We start from the raw sequence: 19,556 nt of genomic DNA, 5'->3' as shown, positions 1-19,556 counted from the left end.
CTCCAGACTAGGGATGGCCAACAGGCGGACACACTGGTAGGCTGCCAGAACCACCGCTCTATCGTCCCGTGTTTCTCACTGTCGGCTGATGAACGGCCACTCTGATTTCATACTTCAATAGCATGGGGTGGGGTAGTAGGAATTCACCTCCAAGAGGTGGCTATGCTCTTAGTTACTAAGAAAAATCCAGTTTCTGAGGCCACATAGCTGAGGACCCACCCTGGACCACGGTAAATGCACTAAAGTGATGAAGGCTACTTGGCAAGGCCCCCTGGGGCACAGTCAGCAATCCCGCCCACCCCCATCCTCGCCTCACTGCTAAAGCCAAGTCTCTCCTCCAATTCTCAATGTGTTATCAGAAGAGTGCAGAAAATGCCAGGGCAAGGAAAATCTCCACAGCCAAACACGTCCTCAACTAAAGGGGCAGAAGGGAGACCAGAATACTTTCTGTGCCAAGTAATAATGGAAACACGTATGATTAAATCTAAAGTAACAAAAAGAAAAACAAAATAAACTACGTAGGTACGTAGGTGTCTATGATTACCACTAAAACCACAGAAAAAAGAAAACTCTAGAAAGAAATATACCCCAAAACTAACAATAACTGTATTAGGAGTATGGGATTAACCAGGGGTGGTTTTTTTCTCTTTTCTTTTGTTTTTGGAATTTTGTAAGATATACCTCTGTTCTTTGCTAACGAAAAAATTGTTTTTTTAAATGAGACGTGAGGCTATCATAATTTACTGTCAAACAAAAACAAAACAATCCTAGCAGCTCTCAAGAGAGCCTCACACTTGCTGAAGGGTAACATTTCAAAAACGTAGCTCTAGGCTAGTCTGAGGGAAACCTGGAAAGCATTTCTCTCGAGACACAACATTATAAATGGAGGTTAGGTTCCTGGGCCAGGTCACAAAAGAGAAGATTTGACCCAGGAAGCAATTAAACAGTATGGCCTGCGTTTAGGATCCTGGGACGGTATTATGAGAAGTTGAGGCTGAAGGCAGTAATGACAGCTAATAAGAAGAGCGATTTATTTGTGCATCTACTCTGTGCCATGCACTGGGGTTAAATCACTTGTATTAACTTATTTAATTCTCATCTCGACCTTGTGAGGTAAGAATTATTAGTCTCCTCACTTTACAGAGGAGAAAATGAAAGTTGAGAGAGATTAAGCAGCTTGTCCAAGACCACACAAGTAAGAGGTCAGCTCCAAAGCCTGGGCTTCTGCCCCATCCTCTGCATGGACTGATCGGTCTTTCCTCCCCTTGGCACCTGCGGGCGCTCAAAGGAAACCCTTGAAATGGCAGAGCTCCCTTTGGGGGCCTTCCTCTTCTCTCCCACATCCTCCTGCCCCTTTCCTTGGAACTGTCTGTTCTCTTCCCTCCAGGTGACAGTAAGTCTTCAGGATCCTGGGGCCAATCAGACAACCTCTTATGGACTTACCTGCAGGAGGCTTCAATGATAGGACTAGCAATCGTTTTTGATAAAAGTCTCATTCTGAAAAATTCAGACTGGGAGCATTGCTTTTCTAAGAGCTGCCTTTGGAGGGGTAGTCCCCTGACAGGGAGACTCACCTGGCTGAAGGGACTTCTGAGAAATAGAAGTACTGCCGTGTTCGAAGCAAAAAGGACCGGAACGCATACACATCCGGCCCCCCGTTCTACAGAGGGAGGAAGTGTGGCGTAGGGAGCTTGTAAACCCTACCCAAGAATTAGCAAGCTGGTACTCACCACAGACTAACCCTGCTGAACATCAGCCCATGGAATTTGTCCGAAGAGAAGATATTTAATATAAAACCCAAGAGTCATTATGAATGACTGCTTAATAATTAGCCCTTCACTGCTATCCCCCGTTCTTAAGACTACATGGGATCCAGTTAGAAATAATCACTTCCTCCTTCCTCTAAGCCTTGGTGCTCCCCTCAAAGCTAACTGTACAGAGAGCCGGCATGAAGGCAGCCCAGGTGTGAAATCTCCTTGGTTCCAGCGAGTAAACATTGGAGGTGTGAAGGGTCTATAACACTCGTCCTACTGTTTCAAGAGAGCTCTCCTGCCCAGCCTGCTTATCAGTTATGTGACTGAAGGCAACCCCTCTCGACATGTTCCATTAGCTATAAAACAGTAAAATATATATATATTTATCTTACAACGTCACTCTAAGAACTTAATGAGATAATGGACCCAAATACACCGGGTACTATTCCCAGAAACATAATAAACATTTATTGACTGATTACCAACGTGATTCATGCACAAATTTTATCAGAATACTAACCAAGATAAGGTTATCTCTGGAATTGCACATTGAAATACAGATTATTGTTATTATCGATTTCTCTGTCACTTCCTACTTTTCATTCAATAAGTATATATTACTTTTGTAATTTAAAAAATAATGATTTTTTAATAAAGTTCTTTTTAGGGTAGGTTACTCCTGGCTGGGGTTTGGGAAAACGTCATCAGATTGGACTTATTTATAATAACATTGAAGTAACTGAGAGATTCTGAACTCTCCCTGAAGAAAAGTTTTCTTTTTCAATCACAGCTGTCTTGAAGTGACAGGAAATCATGACTGTAGAGGACAAATTCAGGTAATGTGAAGGAAGTTGCTTTAGGGCAAGACTCACCACCCTTTTCCCTTCTAGAAGTCTGTCCTAGAGTTAGTGCAAAATCATGATGTTTTCATAATTTTATTTTCCCTCCTCTCAATGCCACCAGTCTTTTCTGAGCACCTGCTATTTTCAGACATAGTGTTAGACCCTAAAGGGACATAAAGGGAATTAAAGTATAGTCCTGGCACTCAGAGTTTATTTCAGTCCTTTCCTAGATTTTAATGTCTGCAATTTGTTTTCAAATATACCAGCCTGCCTCCTCCAAAAGTGGGGTAAGAGATAAACAAGATTGGCAAAACATAGAGAAGTAGTGAAGCTGGGTGATCAGCACCTGAGGGTTGATTTTCTTTCTCTCTCTACTTTTGTGTACACTTGGAATTTTCCATAATAATAATTAAAAAAATATAGCATTGGAGACAAGCTATAACAGAAGGTAAATCAGCATGAATGCAAGTATCATTCTTGGAGAATCTCTACACATATACATTTTTGCATCACCACGTCGGGGTCGGGGGAGAACACCAGGTGTTACTCCATAATTATTTACTAAGCGCTAGACACCAGGGAGAAAGGGTGTGGTCTTCATTCAGCAGCCAAGAGCACCAAAATCAACATTCCAACATCTCTAAAGCCATCTGGTGATCTCGTACGGCATCTCACAGTGGGCATGATGTGGCCCCAGGCATGTGGTCCTACTCCCTTGGGCCTCCCTGGGGCAGCACCAGTAGAAAGGCTGGTATTTTGCTGCTCCTTTTACTCCTGCAGAGTTCCTGAGAGCTGACTGTTTGCACACATGTTGGCCTACCTTCCTTGGGCCTCTGGTATTCATTCTCCCAATTACAGCTCCTTTACCTGACTTCTAAGAGATCACTGCCCGGACTCTAAAGAACCAATGGTTCCCTGGGTGGGGGGCAAGGGTGGGACAGAAATGATGACAGCCACTTACATCTACAAGTCATTTAAACTCAAAGACTGAGCTCCTAGTGGCCAAAACTGGATGCATTTGAGCAAGAAAACAGTGATGGCATTGTATTTTAACCCAGTAAATAAAATGAATATCCATGAGTCCATACTGATATAAATGATCAAATAAATGGGAGAGAAAGGGCAGCTCTTTCTCAGAGTAAACATTCAATTAATAAGGAAGAAAGAGATGGAAAAAATTAGTGTTAGGCAAATATTACTGCAATAATTACTGCAGAGAAGATCCATCAATGAGTGCTAACATTAGTGGGTGAAAATGTGAGGATAAACAGAGTTTATAGTCTCAAAAGTATATACCCCAAGATAATTATTAGCTACAAACGAAAAGACAGTAACTTTCTAGCGGAGAAACCCAGCAGATATTGCCTTAACAAAGTGATCAAGGTGCATATCACCAGTAGTAAGACCTATCCACCTCAAGAAGCAGTGATGCATTGCACTGAGAAGGACACAATGCCACTTCTGTGATTGGTGTTCCTGCCAAAGACGCATAACTTCATTACAGGCATGAGAAAACATCAGATAAATTCATTCTACAAAATAACTAATCAGTACTCTTCAAAGAGGTCAAAATAATGAAAGACAAGGAAAAGCTGAGGAACTATTTTGGACTAGAGGAGACCTAAGAAATAACTAAATGCAGTGTAGAATCTTGAATAGAATACAGGAACAGGAAAAAAAATCATTAGCAGGAAAACTGATGAAATTCCCATAAAGTCTGTGGTTTAGTTAATAGCACTGATAACTGAACCATGGTTATGTAAGGGGCCAACATCTGAGGAAGCTGAGTGAATTCTCTGTACCATTTTTGCAACTTTTCTCTAAGTCTAAAGTTAATTAAAAATTTAAATTTAAAAAGTTGGAGACTGAATAAAACCAAAGCCAACATATGGGAATAAAACTAACAATTCTCAAAAAGAATCACTGTTTTTTGTATTCCTAGTGCTTCAAACTGACCTGACATAGAAGGTGCTGAATTTGATAAATAATGAATGACTTTCTAGGACATACTAGTTGAAATACATAAGGTCACATCATAATCCCGGGCTACTACCAAAAGGGATGAGATGGGGGAAAAAAGAAAGAAAAATAAAGATTAATAAAGACAGGAAAAAATTTAATGGGTATAAAATTCCATTTGGGGAAGAGATTAAAAATGGAAAAAGGCTCACCCCCGCCAGCTCCCTTTGCTTGATTAACATCAACACGTTCCTAACTGTAGGGGCCCCAACTCTAATCAACGGCATTTTCTCTTGGTCATGCCCACCCCATTCTGCCCCTCTTTCCTGACTCCAAGAGGAGCTGCTGTTTAGAGTGCCCCTTCCCCCCACCCCCACACCCACAGCACACTCTGGAGCAGGGTCCCTGCCTCTGGGCAAAAGGTGGTGCTATGTCACCCATCTTACAGCAAGAGCTGTCATGAAATCATCAGGAAACATGCAGTAAATTTCAATAGCAAAGGACAGGCATTGTTTTATATAGTCTATGTGACGCAGCATAACAGAACTCACAAGAATTTCTGATGGGGGATCTTAATGGAGGTTTGCTGTGTACTTACGTCATTTTCAGCTAGGCCAGGGAACCCTGCAGTAGGGTCAGTCGGGGTTCCCTTGCTGCAGTCATGAGGGGCACATCAATGAGAAGGTTTGACGAGGTCTGAGGTAACATAAAAAACAGGGGCTCTGAAGTCACCCACAGCTGAGTTCAAATCTCGTTACCAGATGTATGAATGGCTTTGGGCAAGTGACCTAAATTTCCGAGTGGGTTTTGCTATTTATTTAAAAAGCATTTTTCAAAGTGTGGTTCCAAGAGCACCAATATCAAACACAGATGGGCATCTGTTAAAGTTGCAGACTGGCCCTACTCCAGAGCTGACAGGTCAGAACGGCTGCGCCTGGGACTCAGGAAAATGAATTTTTAACAAGCTCCCCAGGTGACTCTTACACACATTAAAGTTTGAGAACCTCTGAAATAAGAGAGAGGACGTGGAATGCAACAGATCCTTCAGAAACCTTAATTTTCCTTCTGGTGAGGAAAAGCAATAAGAAGATATGTGAAAATGAGATTTTAAAAACGCATCTGAATGGCTTTTGATTCCATCATTTAGAATTTACTCTAAGGAAATAATCAGAGAGATCAATCATGATACTCAGACCAACATTACTGAAATAACCAAAAATTGAAAAAAATCAAAATGTTAACAATAGGGAGTTGATTTAATTAATTACAGTACCTCCATATGATGAACATATGCTTTCATTAAAATGGTATTTAAAAAACTTAACTACAGGGACCAGCCTGGTGGTGCAGCAGGCAAGTTCTCATGCTCCGCTTCAGCAGCCAGAGTTCACCAGTCCCGATACAGGGCGCAGACCTACCCGTCGCCTATCAAGCCATGCTGTGGGAGGTGTCCGACACATAAAGTAGAAGAAGATGGGCATGGATGTTAGCTCAGGGCCAGTCTTCCTCAGCAAAAAGAGGAGGATTGGTGGCAGATGTTAGCTCAGTGCTAATCTTCCTCAAAAAAACAAAAAAAACCCTTAACAACATACTCAACCATAAAAAAAGAATGAAATCTTGCCACTTGCAACAACATAGATGGACCTACAGGGTATTACACTAAGTGAAATAAGTCAGACAGAGAAAGACAGGTACCATATGATTCCACTTACATGTGGAATCTAAAAAACAAAACAAACGAGCAAACAAAGTAGAAACTGACTCATAGATACAGGAAACAAACTGGTGGTCACCAGAGTGGGGAGGGGTTGGGGGTTGGTCGGAATACGTGAAAGGGATTAAGAGGCACAATCTTCCACTTATAAAATTAATAAGTCATGAGGATGTCATGTACAGCGTACGGAATACAGTCAATAATACTGTAATAACTTTGTATGGTGACAGATGGTAACTAGACATATTGTAGTGATCATTTCCTAGTGGTACCCAAATATTGCATCACTATGATATACAACCTGAAGCTAATAGGATATTGTATGTCAATTATACTTCAAAAATAAACTTAAGTAGGGGATGGCCCGGTGGCTCAGCGGTTAAGTTCACACGTTCCGCTTCAGCAGCCCAGGGTTCGCTGGTTTGGATCCCAGGTGTGGACATGGCACCACTTGCAAACCATGCTGTGGCAGGCGTCCCAAATATAAAGTAGAGGAAGATGGGCACAGATGTTAGCTCAGGGCCAGTCTTCCTCAGCAAAAAGAGGAGGACTGGCAGCAGATGTTAGCTCAGGGCTAATCTTTCTCAAAAAATAAAAATAAAAAAAATAAATAGATAGATAACTATATGAGAAAGTGCTCACGATAGCTAAGTGAAAAAAACCCAGAATATAAAAATGTACGTAGAATACAATCCCAATTGTGCTATACATCTGTGGTGTGAATGTCTTTCACATATAAAATGCCACAAAGAATCACCAGTGGTTGTCTCCTAATTATAGGATTAGTGACATTTCATTTCTTTGGTATCTTCTAACTTTTCTAAAACGGGGCTTTTATGATCAGAAACAATGTCATTTCCTTTAAAATATATTAAAATTTAGAGTGGACACAATAAACAGGGATTATAACTTTTGATTACAGAAGCCTGGCAACAATTCATTGATATAACCTCTAAGGAATCTATTCTAAGGAGGCCCCAACGAGCCCAAATCTCAAAGAAAACCCTCAGAGGTGGTCAACGACATTCAACACCGAGAATCCTGTGGTCTCTATTTGAAATTCCTATTCCAGGCTCCACCCTCAGAGATTTTTATTTCAAAGGCCCAAGGTGAGGCCAAGGAATCCATATTTTCAACAGGAACGGAGGTGGGTTTGAGAAACCATTGTTCATTGATGGCTTTAAAAAAAAAAAATGAAAACCCCCACTGCCTTGGGTTGGATGTTCCCACTAAGAATAAAAGATCTTCAAAGAGAGAGTTCTCAAATCATTTGCACACATCTCTGGGGAAAAAAACACATTATCATTAGCTCAGTTTAAGACAGATAGTAAATACCTATCCTAACAAGTGGCATATAAAATATAATAACAGCTAGTTTTATCACACTCCCCGCCAAGATAATATAGTCAAACAGTTGAGTGCTTCTCTTTCACAGATGTTTTGAATCTCATCAAAGCACAGATCTTCTCTCTCAAAAATGCATACAGACGGGTACATGAAAATCTTTGCAATTTCATTGGGCTTAAAGGCCAGCCCTGTTCTAGAAGATAAAATTCCTAAAAGATAAACTATGGGCCAATCATTATCTCCTTACCCTAGAGACACATTCCAGCACTCCCACTCAGCCCAGGTGGCTAGGATAGCCCTCCACTCCACTTTTTAGGCCCAATTTCCCAGCCTGGACCCTGAATCCTATTCATCCCTATCCAAGATTCCTTGACTTTCTTGCATCCCCACTACGTTACTGTCCTTTCTCTAAAAAATTCAGGAATTAAAAAATAAAAACAACAAGCCTCTCCTCAACCCTCAAATTTCTATCTTCTTCCTCCTCCTTTTCATCACCAAACGGCTAGAGAGGTCGCCCTGTGCCCCGGCCGGCTCCCCGTCCACAGCCCTCACCCACCCTTGAACACTGTGCAACCTGGCGCACGCCCACTGCTCCCAAGGCTACCACCCCAAGGCCTTTTCTCAGTCCCAATCCTCCTGGACTTTTCTATCTTTTTCAAACTAGAGTTACGCCTCACCTAATGCAAGACCGAACACCGACAGACAACGATCGACAGATACCGGTTGGATGAGGAGCGGGACTACGGGTAGGTGTCTCTGAAATACCTTAAAAGCCAGGTGACTTTCACCATTCGTCGGCCCCTGCAGGGCCCAGCTGAGCGGTTTCCGAGTAGAAACCCTGTGGAAAGAGGGCTCCAAGGCAGAAGGGCTTTTTCACGTTGACGCGCCCGCGCGGAGAGCGCTGCTGGGGGGCGACCCCAACGCCGTGAGCGAGGCCTCGGGGGCGACCCCTGCAGCCCTGCCTACCTGGCCGCATCTCGCCCGGTTCCCCCGCCGGCGGCAGCGGGAGCGCCGCGGTGTTGCCCGCACCGAAGCCGTACGGTCCCTCCCTCCGGGCTCGGCCTCCGCAGGCCCCGCTCGCCCCGCCGCTCGAGCTGCGCCGCCCCGCGCGCGCTCGGCCCCGGCCCGGGCCCCGCCCCGGCCCGCCGCCCGGCGAGGTCCCCCCGGCGCCCGCCGCCGCCCCCCGCACGGACTCGGCGGCCCCAGGGCCCGGCGCACTCACCCGACGCGGCCGCGGCGAGGCGAGCAGCGCAGGGAGAAGGGGACACCCCTCCCGCCGCCCGGAGGAGGCTCCCGAGGGCCGGCCCCGCCCGCCCGCCCCGCGAGTGGCCGCGGCCGCGCGCCGGGGGCGGGTCTGCGCGTTCTCGCAAGCCTGGCGCTCCGCCCCCGCCCGGACGGACCCCTTACCCCGCCGGCGCTGGGAGGAGCCCGGAGAGGGAAGGACGGCTTACCCTCTAGGAGGTCAGCAAAGCCTTGTGCCAATACTGCGCCGGGTGCCGCGCGTCCCCCAAATCCCGCCCTCGTAAATGCTCACAAAAAGTTGAGAACAAGATACGAACCTTCCCATTTTATGGAGGAGGAAACTGAGGCTTTAGAGGTCACTAATCTTACCTTATATCCCCCTGACAGGTTTCAGCTTTCTCAGCTGCATAAGTACCAGATTAACTGGCTTTCCCATTTCTTAGGACTATTGAGAATATGAACTGAATAAATTGTGAGAAATCCTAATTTCTTCAAACATATTATTACAAAGCAATGGGAACCCGCTCTGTAGGACGGACCCCCTATTTAGTCCCATAGGATTCAAACAAATAGAAATTCACAATTTCAAAAGAAAATCACCAAGCACGGGAGGCCGCACAGAAATGACAGCAAAACTAACACCAACAGATTTAGATCCCCAAAAATATCAGATATTGGAATTGTCTGACACAGAATACGGAAGAGCTCGTTTTGAAATTTTTAAAGAAAAAAAAAGATGTCCCTAGAGGTTACTTACCAATTACAAAGGAGCTAGAGTACCTTTCGGTTGGAGAAGTCTGACAGATACCGCCTTAACCAAGTACTCAAAGTTAATTTCACCAGTAACACAAATTGATGTCGCACATGCGGTGATGCTCTGAGGACACGAGCTCACCTTTATGGTGTTCCTGCCAAAAAGACATAAAATCTTGAGGAAACACACAAACACAAATTAAGGGATGTTCTACAAAACAACTGGCCTGAGCACTTCAAAAATTTCAATGTCATGAAACACAAGGAAAGATAAGAAACTATTTCAGATTAAAGGAGACTAAGGAGATTTGACACCTAAATTCCTGGATTGGGAAAAAAATTACTACAAAGTGTATTATTGAGTAAATCGGAAATGAATTTGTACAGTGTGGTAGATTAAAAAAATAGCCTCAAATTCTTTGACCTTCCTCTCACTGAGAAATGGGGATATATTTCCCTTTCCTGGAAATTAGGGCTGGCCTGTGACTGCTTTGACAAATGGAGTAGAGTGGAAGGGAAGCTATGCCAATTCTGAGCCCAGCCTTTAACAGGCAGTTTCTGCTTCCCCTTCTGCTCTGCCATAACAAAATACCACAGAGTGGATGGCTTAAACAACAGAGCAGAGCATCTAAAAAACAACCAGACAAAATATATAAAATGAAAGTTTCCAAGATACTTCATATTGGGTAACAAAGGTCAGTGATCTCTGAGAGGAAACAAACAAGGTGAGTCCTACAACTGCCTCAGTTTACCACCTTGAGAGAGTCTACAAGCCACGGCAGGGGGAGGGAAAACTGAGACAGAGCCTGGCAGTCTCCCTGAATTGAAGAGGCAGACCCTACGGGTCAGGGGCACTAAAGCAGCTAGAGTTCACAGGACAGAATAACAGAGAAAAGACAGATGCACCAAGAGAGAATACTTGAGATCTACAGAAAATCCTCCTCAAGTATTCCTGATCAGTTCATGCATGTAAGGAAGGTGTCCTGGCCAGAGAAAGAACCATCTGTAAGGATTAGAGGGAACAGTTCCTGTCACTTATTCTGGACTGTGTCTCCCAGAATTGGTTCAAGAAGATTTATAGAGCTTAAAAAATATCTAGCACCCAGTAAGGTAAAATTCACTATGTCTGGCATCCAAACAAAGATTACCAGATACGCAAAGAGGCAGGAAAACACAACTGATAGGGAGAAGAATAATGAGTCAAAAGTGGCCCAGAACTGGCATAGATGTTAGAATTAACAGAGGAGAACATCAAGACAGCTATTATAACTATAGGCCATATATTCAAAAGGTTAGGGGCCAGCCTGGTGGCATAGTGGTTAAGTTCACACACTCCACTTCAGCAGCCCAGGCTTCACCAGTTTGGATCCTTGGTGTAGACCTACACACCACTCATCAAGCCGTGCTGTGGTGGCACCCCACATAGACGAACTAGAAGGACGTAGAACTAGGATATACAACTCTGTACTGGGGCTTTGGGGAGAAAAAAAAAGAGAAAGATTGACAACAGATGTTAGCTCGGGGTCAGTGTTCCTCACCAAAAAGAAAAGTTTTGAGTCAGCCCTGTGGCCGAGTGTTTGGGTTCATGCACTCCACTTCGGCAGCCCAGGCTTTCACTGATTTGAATCCTGGGTGCAGACCTGGCACCGCTCATCAGGCCATGCTGAGGTGGCGTCCCACACAGCAGAACTAGAAGGACCTACAACTAGAATATACAACTATGTACTGGGGGGCTTTGGGGAGAAGAAAAAAAGAAAAAGAAAAGAGGAAGATTGGCAACAGACATTAGCTCAGGGTCAATCTTTAGAAAAAAAAAGTTAGAGACATGAAAGATATGAAGAAAGGCCCAAAGTGAACTTCTAGAGATGAAAAATAAAATGCATGACAACAATAGTGTGTAGACCAGAAGGGGATAAAAGAAAGTATGCTATCGTAAGGTTCTTACACTACACATGAAGTGGTATAATATCAATTTAAGGTACACATGGTAGATAAATATGTATACTATAAACTCTGAAGCAATCATTAAAATAAAGAATTATAACTAATAAGGAAACAAAGGAGATCAAATCAAAAATGAAATTCAATTAGTTCAAAAGAAGGTAGAAAAACAGGAAAAGGGAAAAAATAGAAAACAAATGGGACAAGTAGAAAACAAATAGCAAGATGATATACTCAAACCTAACCACATTAATAATCATATTAAATGTAAATGGAACAAACTCACTGATTAAAAGGCAGAGATTGTCAGACTGGATAAAAAGCAAGACCCAACTATATGTTGCCTACAAAAAGCGCACTTTAAATATAAAAATAATACAACAAATAGGTTAAAAGTAAAAGGATGGAAAGAGATATACCATGCTACCACTAGTCAAAAGAAAACAAGATTAGCTACTTTAAAATCAGAAAAAAAAAATTTCAGAGCAAAGAATATTACAAGGGAAAAAGAAGGTAATTTTAACATTAAAAGGATAAAGGGATCAATTTATCAAGAGAAAAAAGTCCTAAACATTTGTGAACCTAATAACCATGCTTCAAAATATATGAAGTAAAAATTGACAGAACTGCCCAAAGAAATAGATAAATCCACAATTATAGTCAGAGATTTCAACACTCCTCTCTCAATAATTGCTAGACCAAGTATGCAAAAACACGGTAAAGATATAGAAGGTTTGAGCAACACTATTAACTACTTGACCTGATTGACATTTACAGAACACTCTACTCAACAATAGTAGAATGCACATTTTTCTCAAGTGCATAGAGAACTATTCTAGGTCATAAAAAAAGACTCACTAAAATTCAATAGGATTCAAGTCATACAAAGTATGTGGTCTGAACACAGAGGAATTAAATTAAATATCGATAACTGAAAGATCCTTGGAATATTCCCAACTATTTGAAAACTAAACAACACCCTTCTAAATAACTGGGAGATCAAAGAAGAAATCAAAAGAGAAATTGAAAAGTCTTTTGAACTGAATGAAAATGAAAACACAACATATCTTTGTAAATGTCATTAACACAGTACTTAAGGGAAAACTCACAGCACTAAATGTCTATATTAGAAAAGGAGAAAGATCTCAAATCAATCTCAGCTTCTACCTTACAAAACTAGAAAAGGAAGAGCAAAGTTAAATATACAGTAAGCAGAAGTCAGGAAGTAATAAACATCAAGGCAGGAATCAATGAAATAGAAAAGAAGAAAACAATAGAGGGAATCAAATTTTTAAAAAGACTGGTTCTCTGACAAGATCAATAATATGGATTAAGCTTTAGCTAGACTAATCAGGAAAAAAGATAAAAGATACAAATTACCAATATCAGGAATTAGAGGGGTGACATTACCACAGATTCTTCAGATATTAAAAGAACAATGAGATTATTGTGAATAATTTTATGTCAAAAAATTTCACAACTTAGAGAAAATGGACAAATTCCTTGAAAGACATAAATTACCACAACTCACTCAAGAAGAAATAGATAACCTAAATAGCCCTATATCTGCTAAAGAAATTGAAATTGTAGTTAAAAGCCTTCCCACACAGAAAACTCCAGGCTTAGATAGCTAGTGAGAATTCACTAGGCAGAGGAAATAATACTTACATAAAATGTACAGCTAACATATTCAGTGGTAGAAGACTGAGTGCTTTCCCACTAAGATCAGGAAAAAGACGGGAATGTCTTCTCTCACCACTTCTATTCAACTGTATGTAGATACAAAATCTCTAAGTGTAATTTTAACAATCAAATTCAACAATATAAGAAAAGATAATTCATCATGACCAAGTGGGATTCATCCCAGGAATGAAGAGTTGGTTTAACATTCAAATATCAATCAACATAATTCATCATATTAGCAAACAAAAAAGAAAAACCATATGAAATCATATTTCTAAAAAAGAAATAAAAGGAATCTAGATTGGAAGGAAAAAATAAAAACTGTCATTAGTCATAGATGACATGATTATAGAAATACTAATGGAATACACAAAAATGCTACTAAAACTAATAAATGAATTTAATGAGGTTGCAAGATACAAGATCAATATACAAAAATGAATTGAATTTCTATATATTAGCAATGAAGAATTGAAAATTAAAAATTTAAAATACCACTCACAATAGCATTAAAAACTATGAAAGACTTAGAGATAAATCTGACAAAGGATGTGAAAGGTCTTACACTGAAAATGACAAAACATTGCTGAGAGAAATTCAAGAGACATAAGTGAATAGAGAGATATACTTTGTTTATGAGTCAGAAGACTCAATATTGTCAAAATGTCAATTCCCCTCAAATTGATCTGTAGATTCATTGCATTTCCAGTCAAAATCCTAGCAGGTTGCTTTTCTTCAGAAATTGGCAAACTGGTTATAAAAATCATATGTAAATGCAAAAGACCTAGAATTCCTAAAAATAACCTTGAAAAAGAAAAACATTACCTGATTTCAAGAATTATTATATAGTTACCGTAAGTAAAACAGTGTGGTATAGGCATAAAGATAGACAAATAGATGAAAGAAACATAATAAAGATTCCAGAAATGAAGCCATGCATATGGATTTTTGACAAAGGCACAAATACAATGTAGTAGAGAAAGGATGGCCTTTTCAATAAATAGTGCTTGAACAACTAGATATTCCTTTAAAATACACACACCTCACCTCACACCATGGACAAAAATTAATTCAAAATGAACCATAGACCTAAATGTAAAACCTAAATCTATAAAATGTCTCCCCTAAAGACTGCAGTTGCAACCACAGGAGGATCCATAAGAGAAGGAACAGGGGAGGGGACGCTCATTCGCGGAATCACCAAGGACTCCCTAGGGCCCTTGAAGCCTAGAGGGAAGCTCTCTAACGGGGTGAGAGCTTTCGTGGGGCTTGACCTCATCAAGCCAAGACCCCAGGAGACCAGATAGTGAGAGCTGATCAAGAAAGCCCAGAGAGCACACAGGAGAAAGTGCCCCGTGCCCCCCCCCATCTGCCCCCAGCCTCTCCACTGCCTGGGATCTCAGCTGAAGGTGGAGGGCTCAGAATATGCAACTCTCAACCCCCACCTAGTGGCGATAGGCAGTAACTGCAACCAAATAATATCAGAATGCGAAAAATCCAACCTACCTCCTCTAACATCAGACACTACGTCAAATTTCCAGACCAGAGAGAAAATGACAAACACCCAGAATTCAGGCCTGAGGACACAGAAATATGTAAGCTAAATGACAATGAATTCAAAATAGCTCATCAAAAAACTCAACAAGGTAAAAGAGAACCTAGAGAAATAATTCAACAAGTTCAGGAGCTACTTCACAAAAACGATTGACACTATAAAGAAGAATCAATCAGAAATATTAGAGGTGAAAGACACAATGGAAGAGATAAAACAAAATACAGATTCCCTGAACGCCCGAGTGGACATCTTAGAGGAGCATATTAGCATAATTGAAGATAGACATGTTGAAATGCTCCAGACAAAGAAGGAGCAAGAACTAAGACTAAAAAGAAATGGAGAAAGTCTCCAAGAAATATCTGACTCAATGAGGAAATGCAACATATGAATTATAGGTATTCAAGAAAGAGAAGAGAAGGAGAAAGTGTGCTCAAAGAAGTAATAGCAGAGACCTCCCCAAATCTAGGGAAAGAGAAGGAAATCTGTGTGGAAGAGGCTTCCAGATCTCCTAGAGTTGTCAATATAGAAAGACCTATTGCAAGGCATATAGTAGTAAAACTGGCAAAAATGAATGACAAAGAAAGAATACTAAGTGCAGCAACACAGAAGAACATAACCTACAAAGGAACCCCTATCAGGCTTTCAGTGGATTTCTCTGCAGGAACTGTACAAGCTAGGAGAGAATGGAATGACATATTCAAATCTTTAAAAGACAAAAATATTCAGCCAAGAATACTCTATCCAGCAAAAATATCCTTCAGCTATGAGGGAGAAATTAAAACTCCCAGACAAACAAAATCTAAGGGACTTTGTAGCCACAAGACCACCCCCCTCCACAAGAAATCCTCAAGAAGGCCCTCATACGTGAAAAAAAAAAGTGGGAGAAAGGAGTCACAAAACACCGAGTAAGGAGACAAACAGATAGACAGAATCAGAATAGGATAGCAAATATTCAACTCTAGCATTAGACTAAAGGGAAGGAAAACACCAAAAATAAAGATAATCCTGTCATTTTAACCACAAACTTACAACACAAGTTGGAATAAGATATGAGAAAAACAACTTAGGAGGGGAGGAGGAAAGGGACTGAATCAGTTTAGACTAAGGAAATAAGAGGCCATCAGAAAATGGACTACCTTATACACGAGATTCTGAATATAAACCTCATGGTAACCACTAAACAAAAAGCAGAACAGAGACACAAAGAATAAATAAGGAGAAAATAAAGAAACATATCATAAAAAACTACCTAATTCAAGGGGTAGACCAAAACACACAGGATGAGAAACAAAGGAAATGCAGGAAAACCAGAAAACGAGTGATAAAATGACAACTTTAAGCCCTCATACATCAATAATCACCCTCAATGTAAAGGGATTGAATCTCCAGTAAAAAAAAGACACAGAGTGGTGAGATGGGTTAAAGAATAAGACCCAACAATTTTCTGCCTCCAGGAAACACATCTTAGCTCCAATGACAAACACAGGCTCAGAATGAAGGGGTGGAAGACGATACTCCAAGCTAAACAAAAGAAAGCAGGTGTCACAATACTTATATCAAAGTAGACTTCAAGATAAGACAGGTAAAGCGAGAAAAAGAGGGGTGGTATGTAATGATCAAAGGGACACTGCATCAAGAAGAAATAATGCTTATAAATATCTATGCACACAACACAGGAGCACCAAAGTTCATAAAGCAAATATTAACAAACCTAAAAGAAGATGTTAATAATAACACAATAATAGTAGGGAACCTCAACACTCAACTCACATCAATGGGTAGATCATCCAGACAGAAAATCAACAAGGAAACTGTGGAATTAAATGAAAAACTAGACCAGTTGGACTTACTAGACATATATAGAACACTCCATCCAAAAACAGCAGAATACACATTCTTCTCAAGTGAGCACAGAACATTCTCAAGGATAGACCTTATGTTGGGAAACAAGGCAAGCCTCTATAAATTTAAGAAGATTGAAATAACAAGCAGCTTTTTCAATCATAATGCTATAAAGCTAGAAATTTATTACAAGAAAAAAGCTGAGAAAGGGATAAAGATGTGGAAACTAAACAAAATGCTATTGAACAAGCAATGGATCATTGAAGAAATTAAAGGAGAAATCAAAAAATATCTGGAGACAAATGAAAATGATATCATACCATACCAACTCATAAGGGATGCAGCAAAAGCCGTATTAAGAGAGAAATTCATCGCAGTACAGGCATATCTTAACAAACAAGAAAAATGCCAAATAAGCAATCTCAAATTACACCTAACTGAATTAGAAAAAGAAGAAAAAACAAAGCCTAAAATCAGCAGAAGGAGAGAAATAATAAAAATCAGAGTAGAAATAAATGCTATTGAAACAAAAAAGGCTGTAGAAAGGATCAAGGAAACAAAGAGCTGGTTCTTTCAGAAGATAAATGAAATTGACAAACCCCTAGCCAGACTTACAAAGAAAAAAGAGACAAAGCTCAGATAAACAAAATCAGGAATGGAAGAGGAGAAATAACAGACTCCACAGAAATACAATGGATTATAAGAAAATACTAGAAAAACTACATGCCAACAAAATGGATTATCTAGAGGAAATGGATAAATTCTTAGAGTGTTACAGCCTCCCAAAGCTGAATCAAGAAGAAACAGACAATCTGAATAGACCAATCACAAGGAAAGAGATCAAAACAGTAATCAAAAACATCCCAAAGAATAAAAGCCCAGGACCAGATGGCTTTCCCAGGGAATTCTACCAAACTTTCAGAGAGGATTTAATACCTATCCTTCTCAAGCTATTCCAAAAAAATAGGGAGGATGGAACACTTCCTAACACATTCTACGAGGCCAACGTCACTCTGATACCAAAGCCTGACAAGGACAGCACGAAAAAGGAAAACTACAGGAAAATATTGCTGATGAACATAGATACAAAAATCCTCAACAAAATATTGGCAACCCAAATTCAGTAATACATCAAAAAGATCATACATCATGATCAAGTGGGATTCATACCAGGGACACAGGGATGGTTCAACATCTGCAAATCAATCAACATGATACACCACATCAACAAATTGAGGAATAAAAACCACATGATCATCTCAATAGATGCAGGGAAAGCATTTGACAAGATCCACAGCCATTTATGATTAAAAAAAAAAACTCTTAACAAAATGGGCATAGAAGGAAATTACCTCAACATAATAAAGGCCATATATGACAAACCCACAGCCAACATCATAGTCAATGGACAAAAACTAAATGTCATCCCCCTGACAACAGGAACAAGACAAGGATACCCACTCTCACCACTCTTACTCAACATAGTGCTGGAAGTTTTGGCCAGAGCAATTAGGCAAGAGAAAGGAATAAAAGGAATCCAAATAGGGAGTGAAAAAGTGAAACTCTCGCTGTTTGCAGATGACATGATCTTATATATGGAAAACCCCAAAGAAATCATCGGAAAACTAATAGAAATAATTAACAACTACAGTAAAGTTGCAGGGTACAAAATCAACTTAAAAAAATCAGTTGCTTTTCTATACTCCAATAACGAACTTACACAAAGAAAATTCAAGAATACAATTCCATTTGCAATCACAACTAAAAGAATAAAGTGCCTAGGAATATGGGGCCGGCCCGGTGGCACAGCGGTTAAATTCCCACGTTCCACTTCTCAGCGGCTGGGGGTTCGCTGGTTCGAATCCTGGGTGCAGACACAGTACTGCTTGGCACGCCATGCTGTGGTAGGCATCCCGCATATAAAGTAGAGGAAGATGGGCACAGATGTTAGCTCAGGGCCAGGCTTCCTCAGCAAAAACAGGAGGACTGGCAGTAGTTAGCTCAGAGCTAATCTTCCTCAAAAAAAAAAAAAAGTACCTAGGGATAAATTTAACCAAGGAGGTGAAGGACTTATACAATGAAAACTATAAGGGATTACTAAAAGAAATTGGTAATGACGTAAAGAGATGGAAAGAGATTCCATGCTCACGGATTGGAAGAATAAATATAGTTAAAATGTCCACACTACCCAAAGCAATCTACAGATTCAGTGCAATCCCAATGAGAATCCCAATAGCATTCTTCACAGAAATAGAGCAAAGAATCCTAAAACTCACATGAGGCAACCAAAGACCCCAAATTGCTAAGGCAATCCTGAGAAAAAAGAACAAAGCTGGTGGTAACACAATCCCTGACTTCAAAATGTACTACAAAGCCAAAGTGATCAAAACAGTGTGGTACTGGTACAAAAAAAGGTACACAGATCAACAGAACAGAACTGAAAAACCAGAAATAAAACCACACATCTACAGACAGCTAATCTTCGACAAATGTGCCAAGAGCATACAATGGAGAAAAGATAGTCTCTTCAATAAATGATGTTGGGAAAACTGGACAGCCACGTGCAAAAGAATGAAGGTAGATCATTATCTCATGCTGTACACAAAAATAAACTCAAAATGGATCAAAGACTTGAAGATAAGTCCTGAAACCATAAAACTCCTGGAAGACAATATAGGTAGTACACTCTTTGACATCGAACTAAAAAGGATCTTTTCAAATATCACGTCTTCTCAGACAAGGGAAACAAAATAAAAAATAAACAAGTGGGAGTTCATCAGACTAAAGAGCTTCTGCAAGGCAATAGAAACTAGAATCAAAATACAGAGACAACCCACCAAGTGGGAGAAAATATTTGCAAATCATATATCTGACAAGGAGTTAATCTCCATAATATATAAGGAACTCACACAACTGAACAATAA

At 40.4% G+C, this 19,556-nt stretch overlaps 1 protein-coding gene across 7 annotated transcripts in view; it reads right to left on the bottom strand.

The window, feature by feature from the left end:
• Nucleotides 1-19,556, bottom strand: part of B4GALT4 (beta-1,4-galactosyltransferase 4) — a 53,509-nt gene that overhangs the window by 18,912 nt on the left and 15,041 nt on the right. The window contains exons 1-3 of one of the 7 annotated variants that reach the window (XM_070243747.1): nt 8,839-8,953; nt 8,382-8,454; nt 5,154-5,251 (exon numbers count right to left, since the gene is read on the bottom strand). The exons of 1 other annotated variant lie outside the window; for it this stretch is intronic. The gene's annotated coding sequence lies outside the window, so the exon portion shown is untranslated. Of the gene's footprint in view, nt 1-1,574; nt 2,132-5,153; nt 5,252-8,381; nt 8,455-8,582; nt 8,751-8,838; nt 8,961-19,556 lie in introns of those variants that run through there. 5 more of the 7 variants (XM_070243749.1, XM_070243748.1, XM_023623714.2 and 2 more) reach the window with 5 other exon arrangements.

The sequence above is a fragment of the Equus caballus genome, chromosome 19 (assembly GCF_041296265.1).
Source record: "Equus caballus isolate H_3958 breed thoroughbred chromosome 19, TB-T2T, whole genome shotgun sequence".
Classification (NCBI taxonomy): domain Eukaryota; kingdom Metazoa; phylum Chordata; class Mammalia; order Perissodactyla; family Equidae; genus Equus; species Equus caballus.
Note: the sequence above shows the minus strand (reverse complement) of the source record. Positions and strands in the feature narration are given on the sequence as shown.